Source organism: Danio aesculapii, chromosome 5, assembly GCF_903798145.1.
Source record: "Danio aesculapii chromosome 5, fDanAes4.1, whole genome shotgun sequence".
NCBI lineage: Eukaryota > Metazoa > Chordata > Actinopteri > Cypriniformes > Danionidae > Danio > Danio aesculapii.
In genome coordinates, this window is record NC_079439.1 from 14,354,891 (window position 1) to 14,368,016 (window position 13,126).

The window sequence follows — 13,126 nt, forward strand, 5'->3', positions numbered from 1 at the left end:
ATTTTCCCTACTCAAACATGTGAAGAGACTGCGAAGAGTCAGTGGGTGAAGTTTATTTTTGCAAAAATACCTCAGCATTATAGCCCCAGCCTTGTGCTATGTTCCAGTCACATTTCTGACGAGTGCTCCAGCAATCTACAAACTTACATCGGGGGATTCGTCGGCTGTATGGGACTTTGTCAGAGCTTGACAGGAACTTTACAGTACACAGTTCATGGATCAGTTCTTCCTCCATTTCACAAGTGTACATAAGTGCGATTAAAACGGTTGCCTCCTTGTTTTCTCTAGCTTGCAAATTATGCATTTGATTGTGTTTTGTTACTTGTAACAGTGTGTACTGTCTCTGGTTAACTCTTTATATTCTCATATCGCCTCTAAAGTCACGTTAAAAAAACGTGACGCATTTACGTATATTCAATCGTGTTTAGGAGCTCGCGATCTACTGGCGTTTGTTGTTGCTTATGGCCACCATCAGCTGTTTCTACACACTTGCGACAATTTTGGTCAAGTTTCAAAATAGTTCAGCTTTTGCAACTGTGTGGATTAATACTGAATGTGTGTCATGGTTAAGAATAAAGGAACATGCTGGTGTTAAACTGCATTGCTTTAATGCACTCTTGCACTGGGCTCACACATACTCTCTGTACTCTGACTACCTTAAAATTTATTTGGGAACGAATGAATCGCTGAACCAATTGTACTGTATCTGGTTAAGTCTTTATATCCTCATATTGTGTCTAAAACCACGGTGAAAACGTGACGTGTGCTGCTTTGCAAACGGATTTACATGCGTTTGTAAACTCACGATCTACTGCCGTTTGTCGTTTCTATAGCCACCATCAGCTGTTCAAAAAAACAAAATATGACCATTTTTTAATGCATAATAGGGGCTCTTTAAATTCAAGCACTTTCAAGGACTTATGTTTGTTTTTAAGCTCTTTCCAGGCCTTGAATACATGTCTGAATTTCAAGTACTTTAAAGAACTGTGGGAACCCTGATACAATTACAAAGAAATAAGCACTCCTTTCCATTACACAAGAAATAATAAAATCCTTTATATATCCAAGAATGTATGCATGCATGTATATATTTTTTTCTCTGTTAATTATTCATAACAAGTGCTAAATAATTTTCAAAAGAGATGATGAATTTCTAAGCACCATTAAAAAAAGTACAATGCAACAAGTTACTAACATTCTTACATTCACATCTACTGGTACAACAAATAAGCATGCTATTTAAATAATGAGCATTAAGTTCATCCCTCGAACGCTATTTAGACCTCCTGTGTCTTGGTGTGTGTGTGTGCAGCTGCTGGGTGTGGTGGTGATGGTGCCAGCAAACACATGACCGGTTATGCAACCTGCCAGAAACTGCAGACTGTTTTGCTCTGCTGCCGCTGTATTTGTATGGAGGCGTAGGTCACAACCCAACTATTTTACTGCGTCTGCGTGTTCTGCCACAAGAGAAGTGTCCATGCAGGAGGTGGGCAGCTCACTGGAAGTCACTATAGTTAAGCTTGTACTCATTTAAATAGCAAAAGTCGCATGAGAGGATGCAAAAACGAAAGGTGTCATGTTTGCCAAATGCAAATGACGAGAAGATCATGCAAATTGTGAGATCGCAAACACAGGATTGATGTAAATAAAATATTCCAGGCCTGTAGCGACAAGATTCATAACTTCCAACATACACATTATAATATATTATATTATGTGATGTTATATTATATTATATTACATTACATTATGAGATATTCAGCATGTTTTACACAGCGGATGCGCTTCCAGCTACAACCCAGTATTGAGAAACATCCACACACACTCATTCACACACACACTACGGCCAATTTAGTTTATTGAATTCACCTATAGCGCATGTCTTTGGACTATGGGGGAAACCGGAGCACCCGAAGGAAACCCACACCAACACGGGGCAACCCGGGACCCGAACCAGTGACCTTCTTGCTGTGAGGAGACAGTGCTAGCCACTGAGCCACCATGTTGCCCGTTTATTATATTAAATTATATTATACTATAGTGCTAGGCAAAAATTTATTGGGATTAATCACATCCAAAATACACTGTTATGACTTTAAATATGTGTGTGTACTGCGTATACAGTATGTATTATGTATATATGAATACTCGCAGGTATACATATTTTGAGAATATATTATTTATATTTAGATATAAAATATATAAATGTAACAATTTCTATATAAATTTAAATATCTATGAAACAAAATAGCTTTGTATAATTTGTGTATCACATATACATCATAAATATATATAATACACACACATATATTGTCAAAATAAATAATTTAGTAGTGATTAATCTTTGTCTATGCCTATATAATTATTAGATATTATTTGGATATAATTTCTATCTATATTTTCATCTATAATACACACACACACACACACACTTGAAGTCAGAATTATAAGACCGCCCCCCTCCCCCCACCACCCTCTGTTTATTTTTCCAACACATTTCTAAACATAATAGTTTTAATAACTCATTTCTAATAACTGATTTCTTTTATATTTGCCATGATGACAGTAAATAATATTTGACTAGATATTTTTCAAGACACTTCTATACAGCTTAAATTTTCATTGAAAGACTTAACTAGGTTAATTAGGTTAACTAGGCAGGTAATTAGGCAAGTTATTGTATAACGATGGTTTGTTCGGTAGACTATCGAAAAAAATATAACATAAAGGGGCTAATAATTGTGTCTTTAAAATCTTTTTGGAAGAATTAAAAACTGCTTTTATTTCAGCCGAAATGAAACAAATAAGACGTTCTCCAGAAGAAAAAATATTATCAGACATACTGTGAAAATTTCCTTGCTCTGCTAAACATCATTTGGGAAAAATTTAAAAAAGAAAAAAATAATAATTCTGACTTCAACTGTGTGTGTGTGTGTGTGTGTGTGTATATATAAAGCTTTAATAATAACATGAAAGCAGCAATCATGGTAATATTAGATAAACTTGCTAAAATAATTAGCTAATTATTCATAATAATTTACTAAAAATAAAATGATCTTAAAAATAATTATATTTAAAAAATGAATAAAAATTGATACATTTCTGATTTATGTACATATACTGCTTTAAGAACACAATGTAACTCGAGAACTATTGTCAATTAACTATTTATTAACCATTTACTAATTACAATAAAAAATCTATATATAACCATAAACAAGGCAATTTACAATGTCAAGAGAATTGCTGTCAAAAATCATCTTTATGATATTTATATCATTGTTTTTGTAGTAGTTGATTAGAATTTACTTAAACATGTAAACAAAACCTAAACAAATGTGAGAAATAGTCTGAACTTAATACATGTATTCATGTTAAAAAATATAGATTTGTACTAGATTGTGTTTTGAAAATAATTATAGAATTATTTTCTCAAATTAATATAATCAAACATGAAAAGAAGCTGTTTAAAGCAATATTAAGGTGCAAACATGGTGTAAACGAAAGCAATAGCAGACTGCTGAAGGACAGGTTGTATGTGTGTGTGTGTGTGTGTGTGTGCGCGTTCACCTGCCTCTACACACAAACACACCCAGACAAAGGCCGATGTTTGCAGCTTCATACAGTCAACCGGTCCGAAGGTCAGGAATACTATTACATAACTTTAGAATCAGTGGTGACATAACCTGAGTGGCCTGCTGTTTGTTAAGCAAATACAGACAGTGTGTGTGCTGTCTGTCATTTACGTACACTGGCTTTTGCAGATTAGTTTCTCTTTCTTTTTTGTTGTCTCCTCAAACTATTGTCTAAAAATGTAGAGTCAGTAAGATCTTTTGATTTGTGCTTTAAAAACCTAATAATGTTATTAAGCGAGGATTAAAAGTGGCATTCAAAAACTACTGAAGTCTACTAAATCCTGTCCTTAACACAAAAAAATAAATAAATAAATTAAAATAAAAAAATAAATACAAGAAAAATCACACATTGTATTATAATAATACATTTTATTTATATTTTTTATCATTTAACACTCTTCAGGCTTATTTGTACTTGCATTACGATGCTATTATAATATCAAAATGGTCTTAAATTGACAATAATATTGTTTAATCGCAATACATTTTGTTGCTATATATTAATGGTCTCAAACTCAATTCCTGAAGAGCCGCAGCTCTGCATAGTTTAGCTCCAACTCACACCTGCTTGATAGTCTCTAGTAGTCTTGAACACCTTGATGCTGTGTTTGATTAAAGGTGGAGCAAATTTGGCCCTCCAAGAATCGAGTTTGAGAGTTATGCTATATATCGTACTACAAAAAAATAGATATCGTGACAGGCCTATACACACATCATTGTTTCTTGTGCCCATTTAAACTCACTTGAAATGTTTACGCAAGTCACAAGCCTTAAAACACAGTCAAATCATAAACTTTCACTCTAATTTCTTCGCAATTGATCCACAAATCACATGCATTCTGAACTGTGGGTAACCATAATCCTTACTTAACATTAGCTATGTTTCCATCCAAATATGAAAACTAAATTGCAAATTAATTTGAGAATAAAGCACCAATGAGTCAGTGACAACAAAATTGTCCTGTCTAATAAACTGGTGCCAAATTTTAACAAATTATAACAACTGAATAATACATTTTTACAGTCATATATATATACTCACTTAAAAAAGTTGGGTTAATAATAACCCAACAGGTAACCCATAGATGGGTCAATTTGGCACCGACCTTCTGTTGGGTTATTGTAACCCAATCCATTGGGTTGATAAGGTTAACCCAACAATTTGGGTTATAAAAATAACTAATTTGTTGGGTTATTTTGCCAAAAAGTGGCTCAACCCCTAAATAATAATAATTTATTATTATTATTATTATTATTATTATTATTATTATTATTATTATTATTATTATTATTATTAATAATAATTATTATTATTATTATAGTAGTGGTCATCTTTATATGAAAATAAAAAATACACCGCTTTTATTACATTGGCAAAGCTTTATTTAAATCCTTGAATTTAGTGCCACATCTTTCACAATAACAAACGCCTGAGAGCAGTCTAGTTCATCCCCAAGCAGCAGGATAAGAGGGTTCTGTCTCTGTTGCTCCTCCTCCTCTAAGTACTGAACGAAATACAAGTATACACACATGAATTAAATAATGTCCAGCATTTATTGTCATAAATAATGCACCTATAAGTCGCAAATCAACAAATTCTTGTTTTGCCTCCTGGTATGAGGGCAGAACCATCTTGCTGCACAATCTGTATGGCAGTGAAGAAATGATAGCTGGCTGAGTTGTTAAAGCGACATCTCCAAAGTGGGATCTCCAAGGCTGTCTTTATATCAAACAGAAAAAAAACACAATTAAACTCAAAACAAGACCCTCATATCAAAGGTGAAATGCTATAAATTGGGATTAAAACAGAGCTGTTATGCAGGATTGTCTCACCAGATGAAATGTCTGCTTGAACTGGTAGATCCAAGGCTCTCTTCTTTTTTTGCAATACGAGAGGGTCCGCAGTGATGCATCTCCCCAAACCTCAAAAAGTTTCTTTGGTGTGTGGGTATAAAATACCTGTCCTGAGCAATCTAAAAATAAATAAACAAAAACAGCACTTAAATCCATGCCATGCAAACAGTACACTGGATTTATTGAAGGGATATTTTACACAAAAATGGAAATTCTGTCATTAGGTAACTATATAGGTAACTAAACCATTCTTGATCCACAGTGAAATTCCATAGCGTTTTTGTCTTCTGTTGAAGTCAGTCGGGAGTGGACTATTAAGTTTTTCATTTGCTTTGTCCTTTAAAGTTATCATTTGTGGTCAGCAGAAATAAATAAAAAATAAACAAAAATCAATCAACTACTTGAGGGTGAGTAAATGATGAATACACCCAAAAATCAGTGAAACACCCATACACTACGGCCAATTTAGTTTATTAAATTTACCTATCCTGCATGCGTTTGGGCTGTGAGGGACATGCAAACTTCACACAGCAATGCCAACTGACCCAGCTCCAGAACATGATAGATTCGCCTCTGCTGCTGAATGAGGGTGTTTCAACGATTTTTGGGTGTATTCATCAATTACTCACCCTCAAGTTGTTGATTTTTTTATTTTATTTTTTCTGCTGACCACAGATGATAACTTAAAGGACAAAGCAAATCAAAAACTTGATCGTCCCCACTGACTTTAACAGAGGAGAAAATGCTATGGAATTTCACGCCAAGAATGGTTTAGTTACCTACTCCTCCATATAGCAAATGATGTTCGCTCCAACCTTAAAACAGAAATTTTAAACTTGCACATGTACGCCGGACCAAATAACAACAAAAATCATGTATTTACCCAGTTTAGCAATGGAGAAAAGATAACTGGAAGGCTGGAAGTGGTCATCTCCAGGGGAACCTTAAACAGATAAAGAGAAAAATAAAAACTATAAAAATGCGCACTTTTAGCTGCAGAATTAGTCTTTTATGTGAGTTCTTAAGTTGCATCACATTGGCAAATTTGTTCATCAGTGTGCTTAATTCTCATGCTCAGAAACTTCAGAAACAAGAGTCAAACTCTTGATCACAGATTTCTACTGAAATAACAGTCATAACGCAATAATTAATATAAATAGGTTAATGTCTGTAATATCTCAATTTGGTCAAATGTTCCAGGAGTGGAGTTCTGAAATTTCTGAACTGTGCTTAGACTCTAAATCAGTCATCTGCACTCACCTGTGTCCTCATGCCTGATACAGTCTAATACCAAATTCACACTGAAATAAGCCACAGAAACGCTTTTGAAAGAGACATTTGTATCTTCACACACTACAGGTGCTGTTCAGAGAAGTATAAATGCATTTACAGAAGAATTACAAATGTAGAATTTGATTTTAAGACATATGGTGATGTAAAGACACCTTTACAGTATATGATACTGCTTAAGTGTGTGTATCTGTGCATTTTTACATCATGTACATATTACAAAATACAGAGCTGTTGTTTTCTCACCTTTCTCAACAAGATTATCAAGGAGGATTAAAGTTCGCTCTGTCCAGAGCAACCTACAATGAACAAACAAACAAAAAATAAAATTAACCACAAATTAACATGAGCTGACAGACAACATTTATCAGTTGAGTGGTCACAGCATCACCTGAATTGAAAACTGGGCAAGGACAGTGTATGTTTAAGGGCTTTGTATTATTGTTTATTAGCATATATTACTACTATTATTATACAAAGCTAGCAGATGTTACAATTCTTATATGTATAATTTTTTAAGCTTATATTTAATTGTTGTATGACATATATAACCGTTAAAACATTAATATTAGCATCTAACATTATCAGGGTTGTGGTTTCATCCCTGTAGGTTAGTATAAGATGTAGGGAAATGCAATTTTCAGGGCCTTCAATATAGTACACACAAACAGTAATAATACCATTTACCTTTCAATAGTTAATAATCAAGTACCTTGAAATGGATCATGAATCCTCTTCTGGTAAAAGATGATGTAGCAAGCTTCTGCTCTGCTCGTCCAGGATAACTTTCTCACGTTGCGATCCATTCAGCGCCCTCTAGCGGCGATTAATAACCAATAATAATATAATGCTCAGATTCCGTACTTCTTGGGAAAACTAGCAACTTCCTGAACAAAATGTAGCACATATATGTGTCTATATTAGTATTTAATTGTTACAATATAGTTTACTTGCGAAAGGACAGTGTTTTTAGACAACATAACATACCTTCAACAAGACTGGACGCGACTCCGGTTTGATGTCTCTGCTGGGTCCTAAAGACGATATTAACGGCGGAATATCTCAAATACGTGTATCATTTCCTCCAAAACAACTGTAGAGATGAACACGGAGGTAGAGAAAGCGTTTTTATCCGCATGTAGATCGGCTATGAAGCGCGCACGCTTGTATCATCAATAATTAAGAGTCCAGGTGAAACAGATATAAAAAAACACGACACGAGGAGGCAATTTGATTAAAAAAATAACAATATTACTGCATTAGAGCTTGCATAAACTTTATAACGCAAGAGCAGCATCACGTACGCATATTATTACAGCGGTTCTGTGTCAGATCAATCAGTTGACTGTTGAAATTTCAAAATTGTAACCCAACTGGTTGAGTTATTAAATAAATAACCCAATAAAAGGTTTAAAATAACCCAACAAAGCACCAAATATTTTTAACTCAACCATTGGGTTAAATAAATAACCCAACGTTTTTTAGAGTGTATATATATATATATATATATATATATATATATATATATATATATATATATATATATATATATATATATATATATATATATATATATATATATATATATTTATATATATTTATTTATTTATTATAATTTTTTTTTAAACATACAAAGATTCAAAGAGAGCCACGGGTCAACAGGGAAATTGCAAAAAACTAGCTTCTGCTTTACTGGACTGACTGAATATCTACTATTAAATCTCTACTATTCATAAATATACAGACAAATATACAATACAGTAAAACACGCTAAATCTGTTGAAACGCGTCGATCTGATAGTGGTTGAGTTTGCAGCTGGATGTTATTGGGAGATCGCTGACAGGAACAGTGAACCGCTCCGTCAGACCGCGTCTGTAGCTCATATGCAAGTTTATTTTACATTCTATGGCAGAAACACCATTGAGCCTCGCTATATCCTCCTGTACGGGCGCGTGTCCATTCTAAAACACTCACAGGATATTAATTTGGACAACTATGTGGATATATTAAATAGATCACACAAAAATACACAAAGAGAAACTTTCACTTTCACTGCACACATAATTTGCGAAAGAACAGACTTGTGTACTAGTTGCAGACGAGATTATGAGGCTGTTTTTGCGCCGAGTTTGAAGTAATCAATAAGAGCACAGGAGAAAGTGCATTCGATCATTTTAATATAGCATATTAAATAAATTGATAAAATTATAGTATAATAATGAGAGTTAATTTTAAGCTATCTCTACCCACCTGCATGATTGCTGAGGCCCACTAGTGGGGCCGTGGCCCACCAAATGAGAGTCCCTGCTTTAAAGTATATACTAAGAAAAGTACTCATTCGTATGTGATCATACTTCTCAATTTATTTATAACTTGAGGACAAAAGTGTGATTAAAAATGTTGAGATATAAAATAAATGATAATAAAATATTAAAGCATTTAAAAAAAATAAAATAAAAATCAATGATTACAGGTCCAACATAAAAATATATCTCTAAATAAAAAGCAAAATGTAAACATTGCACTTTCATGGTTGCAACTTTCTCACAATGCTGTTATTCATGTTTCTGTCTGCATTGCCATAATAGCGTGTAATATTGTGCAATTAACAACTATCACCATAAACAACGTATTTTGTGACTCCACAATGTAAAGGATAACATAAAACGAGACTTTTTATTTAGTTATATTATATATAGTCGTGTTGCATGGCTTTAATCAGAAGTAAAAACAAATAAATAGATAAATTAGTGGGCGTCACGGTGGTGCAGTGGGTAGCATGATTGCCTCACAGTAAAAAAGTCGCTGGTTCGAGCCCTGGCTGGGTCAGTCCGGGTGCTCCGGTTTCCCCCACAGTCCAAAGACATGCGCTATAGGTGAATTAGGTAAACTAATTTGGCCATAGTTTATATGTGTGAATGCAAGAGTGTATGGGTGTTTCCCAGTGTTGGGTTGCAGCTGGAAGGGCATCCGCTGCGTAAAACATGTGCTGGATAAGTTGGCGGTTCATTTCGCTGTGGTGACCCCGGATTAATGAACGGACTAACCCGAAAAGAAAATTAATAAATAAATAAATAAATAAATAAATTAGATGCTGCATCTGTAATGTTTACGTAAGAGTCCAGAATAAAAAATAAATATATAAAAAACACTCTCTCTACAAAAGAAAGACCACCCTAGTTCTGAGAGACCTCACATACCTGCTCTTTAAACAGGTCACACTCTCTCCACTGAAGCCATATGACTTTTATCATAAATCACCATCCTCTCCTGGCCTTTGACCTCTAACCTCGAAGTAATTGTCTTAACCCTGTTGGAAGAACTGTACACGCAAAGGCATCTGTGGCGGCCCGGAGCTCGGGTTACAGATCTAAAACCCTCTCTCAAGACAAACAGGCCACAGGTATGCGAAGTCTATGCAGAGAACAAACCAGCGTCTCACAGGCAAACCTAACCTGTGCTTCAGTTTGACAGGGTGTGCTGTTATTGTGGCTCCTGTTTGACAGAAAGCGCAGCATTTAGTGTTGTTTGCTTTCCTCTTTCTTATGAAACCACACACTGTTAAGCTATAAAAAACTGTGTTATTTATTTGTTTATGTATTACTTATTTATTTGTTCGTTTACTTAATTAGGTATTTATTTATTTATGTATTTATTTGTTATTTATTTGCTTACTTATTTAGGTATTTGTGTATGTATTTATGCATTATTTATTAGGTTTTTTACTTATTTAGGTATTTAATTATTTATTTGTACATTTATGTATTTACTTATAAATGTATTATTTTATTTGTTTATTTTTTTGTTTGTTTACTTATTTAGAAGTTTATTTATTTATGTATTTATTATGTAAGTATTAATTATTTATTTGTTTGCTTGGTTACTTATTTGTTTATTTATTTATGTGTGTAATTATGTATTATTCATTTATTTGTTTGTTTACTTATCTAGGTATTTTTATTAATTTGTTTATTTATTTCTGTATTATTTGTTTATTTATTTGTATACATATTTGTTTATTTATGTATTATTTATTTATTTGTTTGTATATTTATGTATTTAATTATTTATATATGTATTTATTTATTATTTATTTATTTGATTATTTATGTATGTATTTATGTATATATTTATTTATTTATTTATTTATTCATTCATTTATTTATTTGTATCATATCATCAGCACCGGCTATATTTATAGCAAAACCGGTACTGAATATACAATAATATAAAAAAACAATAATTTTTTAATAAACAGTCATTGTACAAAAAGAACAACACTGAAAGGAGTCATATACAATCCTTTAGTTTGATTAATGATAAATATTCTAAAATTTCTCCAGAAGACACCTTTTTAAACATTTCCCTTAAAACACTTCCTATATAAAACGTCATTTAATAATGCACATTCTATTAAAACATGTTTTATCATCAAAATATTCTTACGAGAGTCACAAATTGGTTTTTCAATAAATATGAGTGCGTAAGTCTTGAGTGACCGATTCTAGATATTGTATGAACAAAATTTTTCAAAATGGCAATTATTTCTTTCATTTACAGATGGTTTCAGTTCATGTAATTAGTTGTTTCTACATTCATCCCATTTCATTTGCCATTTCTCAGTAATATACAAAATCAAAGCAAGAATTTTATAAAAAAACAGCAATTTCATATAAAAACAGTGTTACATTTTGCCTATTGGGTGTGTGCGTCACATATGGCCCATAACTGGTGCAGAGTGAAAACACATGCCACGCGTGGCATTGAGGTCACTAGGACAAATGTTAGAGTTTCACACGATACAGGTGTGTGACATTTTACATGACATAGACAGCAGGCTTTCTGCAGGGCATTTCAGGTGAGATTTTTAACTTACACAACATCTGATTTTTTTTCTAAATGGCACGATGTTAAACTGTGCCAGGTGCAAACAAAGCTTTTTTTTTTTTTTTTTTTTTACAGATATTCAGCATTTTTTTTCCTGAGGGACAAAAACAGAGATTAAAGAGATGTGCTTAAAATAGATTTACACTGAAGATGCTTTTTAATTTTTTTTATAAAGAAGTAATGCATCATATGCATTATTTCACCCAAATGGTTCTTGAAAAGAGGTTTGTAGCAAGATTTAATATTTTTGCAAGAAGCCTCTTCATTTGATTAAAATTAAATAATGGTGCGAAATAATCACAATTAACAATTGCATTTAATATATATATATTTTTTGAAAGCTTAAAGCTTGTTTCTGTGATGGCAAAGCTGAATTAAGCGTAATTTGAAAACAAGCTGCTATGACTAGGCTAACTAGTTCTTTCCCAAGTTTATTCATAAAACTTTCCAAAAAATTTACAAATATCCCACATCTAAGAATATTATTGTACATTTTGACATAAAGGGAGAGAAGGACAGTAAACAAGGATCCAAAATGATTGTGACAATAATTAATGACCCCCAAATATACAGTGCACCTGGAAAGTACTCATAGCAGCTTCACTTTTGAGTGTAGCGTTTTGAATACTTTCCAGGTTTCACTGTGTGTATGTACTGTATGTATATATGTACATACATACATATACATATACATACACACACACACGCACACACATTAGATCTATTAATGTTCATTCAGTTTCGCTCTTAAAAATATTACTTGAATTATGATTTTGCTGATTCTTTAAGTAGATTGTAGCACTGGCTGGATTAGTGTTTATTAGTCCTGCCAACATCAGTCATTCTGAATGTTGACTGGATTTGAAAAGAATCCTTTAATTAACATTTTAAGGTATATTTTGGCTGACTTAATATCACAAATCTTCTTAACAAAGCCCAAGTAAGAATATTAATTCAACTCATATTCAGATTATTATGCCATATTTACAGTCCATGATCCAGTACTGGATCCAGTCCAGTATTCGCTTTCATTCTCTAATGTGGCGCTGTACAACATCAGAAAATACTTGTAACAACAGAAATACAAATATCCTTACTTCCATGTTATGCAATTTGGAGAAATCTTGCTAAATGAACAAAATCAATTTCCATAAAAGAGAAAGAATGGAAATTGTCTGTACAAGCATCAAGACCTGAAGGAACACTCCACTATTTTTGGAAATAGGCTCATTTTACAAGTCACCTATAGTTAAACAGCTGAGTTTTACCCTTTTTGAATCCATTCAGCTGAACTCTGGGTCTGGCGGGAGCATTTTACTTGGCATAAATCATTCAATTCATCTACATTTCACTCAAAAATGCAAAATAAACAAATAAATAAAATAAAATAAATAAATAAATCAATAATTTTTCTATTTAAAGCTTGACTCTTCTGTGGAGATGTAATATAAGACCAACA

At 32.9% G+C, this 13,126-nt stretch overlaps 1 protein-coding gene and 1 long non-coding RNA gene across 3 annotated transcripts in view; both read right to left on the reverse strand.

Moving 5' to 3' along the window:
- The window catches only part of mxd1 (MAX dimerization protein 1), a 62,734-nt gene that overhangs the window by 19,224 nt on the left and 30,384 nt on the right, over positions 1 to 13,126 (reverse strand). The window lies entirely within an intron of this gene.
- LOC130228924 (uncharacterized) lies at positions 5,034 to 8,235 on the reverse strand. 2 transcript variants are annotated; one of them, XR_008837818.1, is made up of 6 exons: positions 7,767 to 8,235; positions 7,492 to 7,666; positions 7,026 to 7,078; positions 6,373 to 6,432; positions 5,469 to 5,608; positions 5,034 to 5,355 (listed from the first exon to the last, which is right to left on the reverse strand). It is a non-coding gene; the product is annotated as an uncharacterized LOC130228924 (long non-coding RNA). The 2 variants fall into 2 exon arrangements; XR_008837817.1 differs by having other exon boundaries at positions 7,492 to 8,232.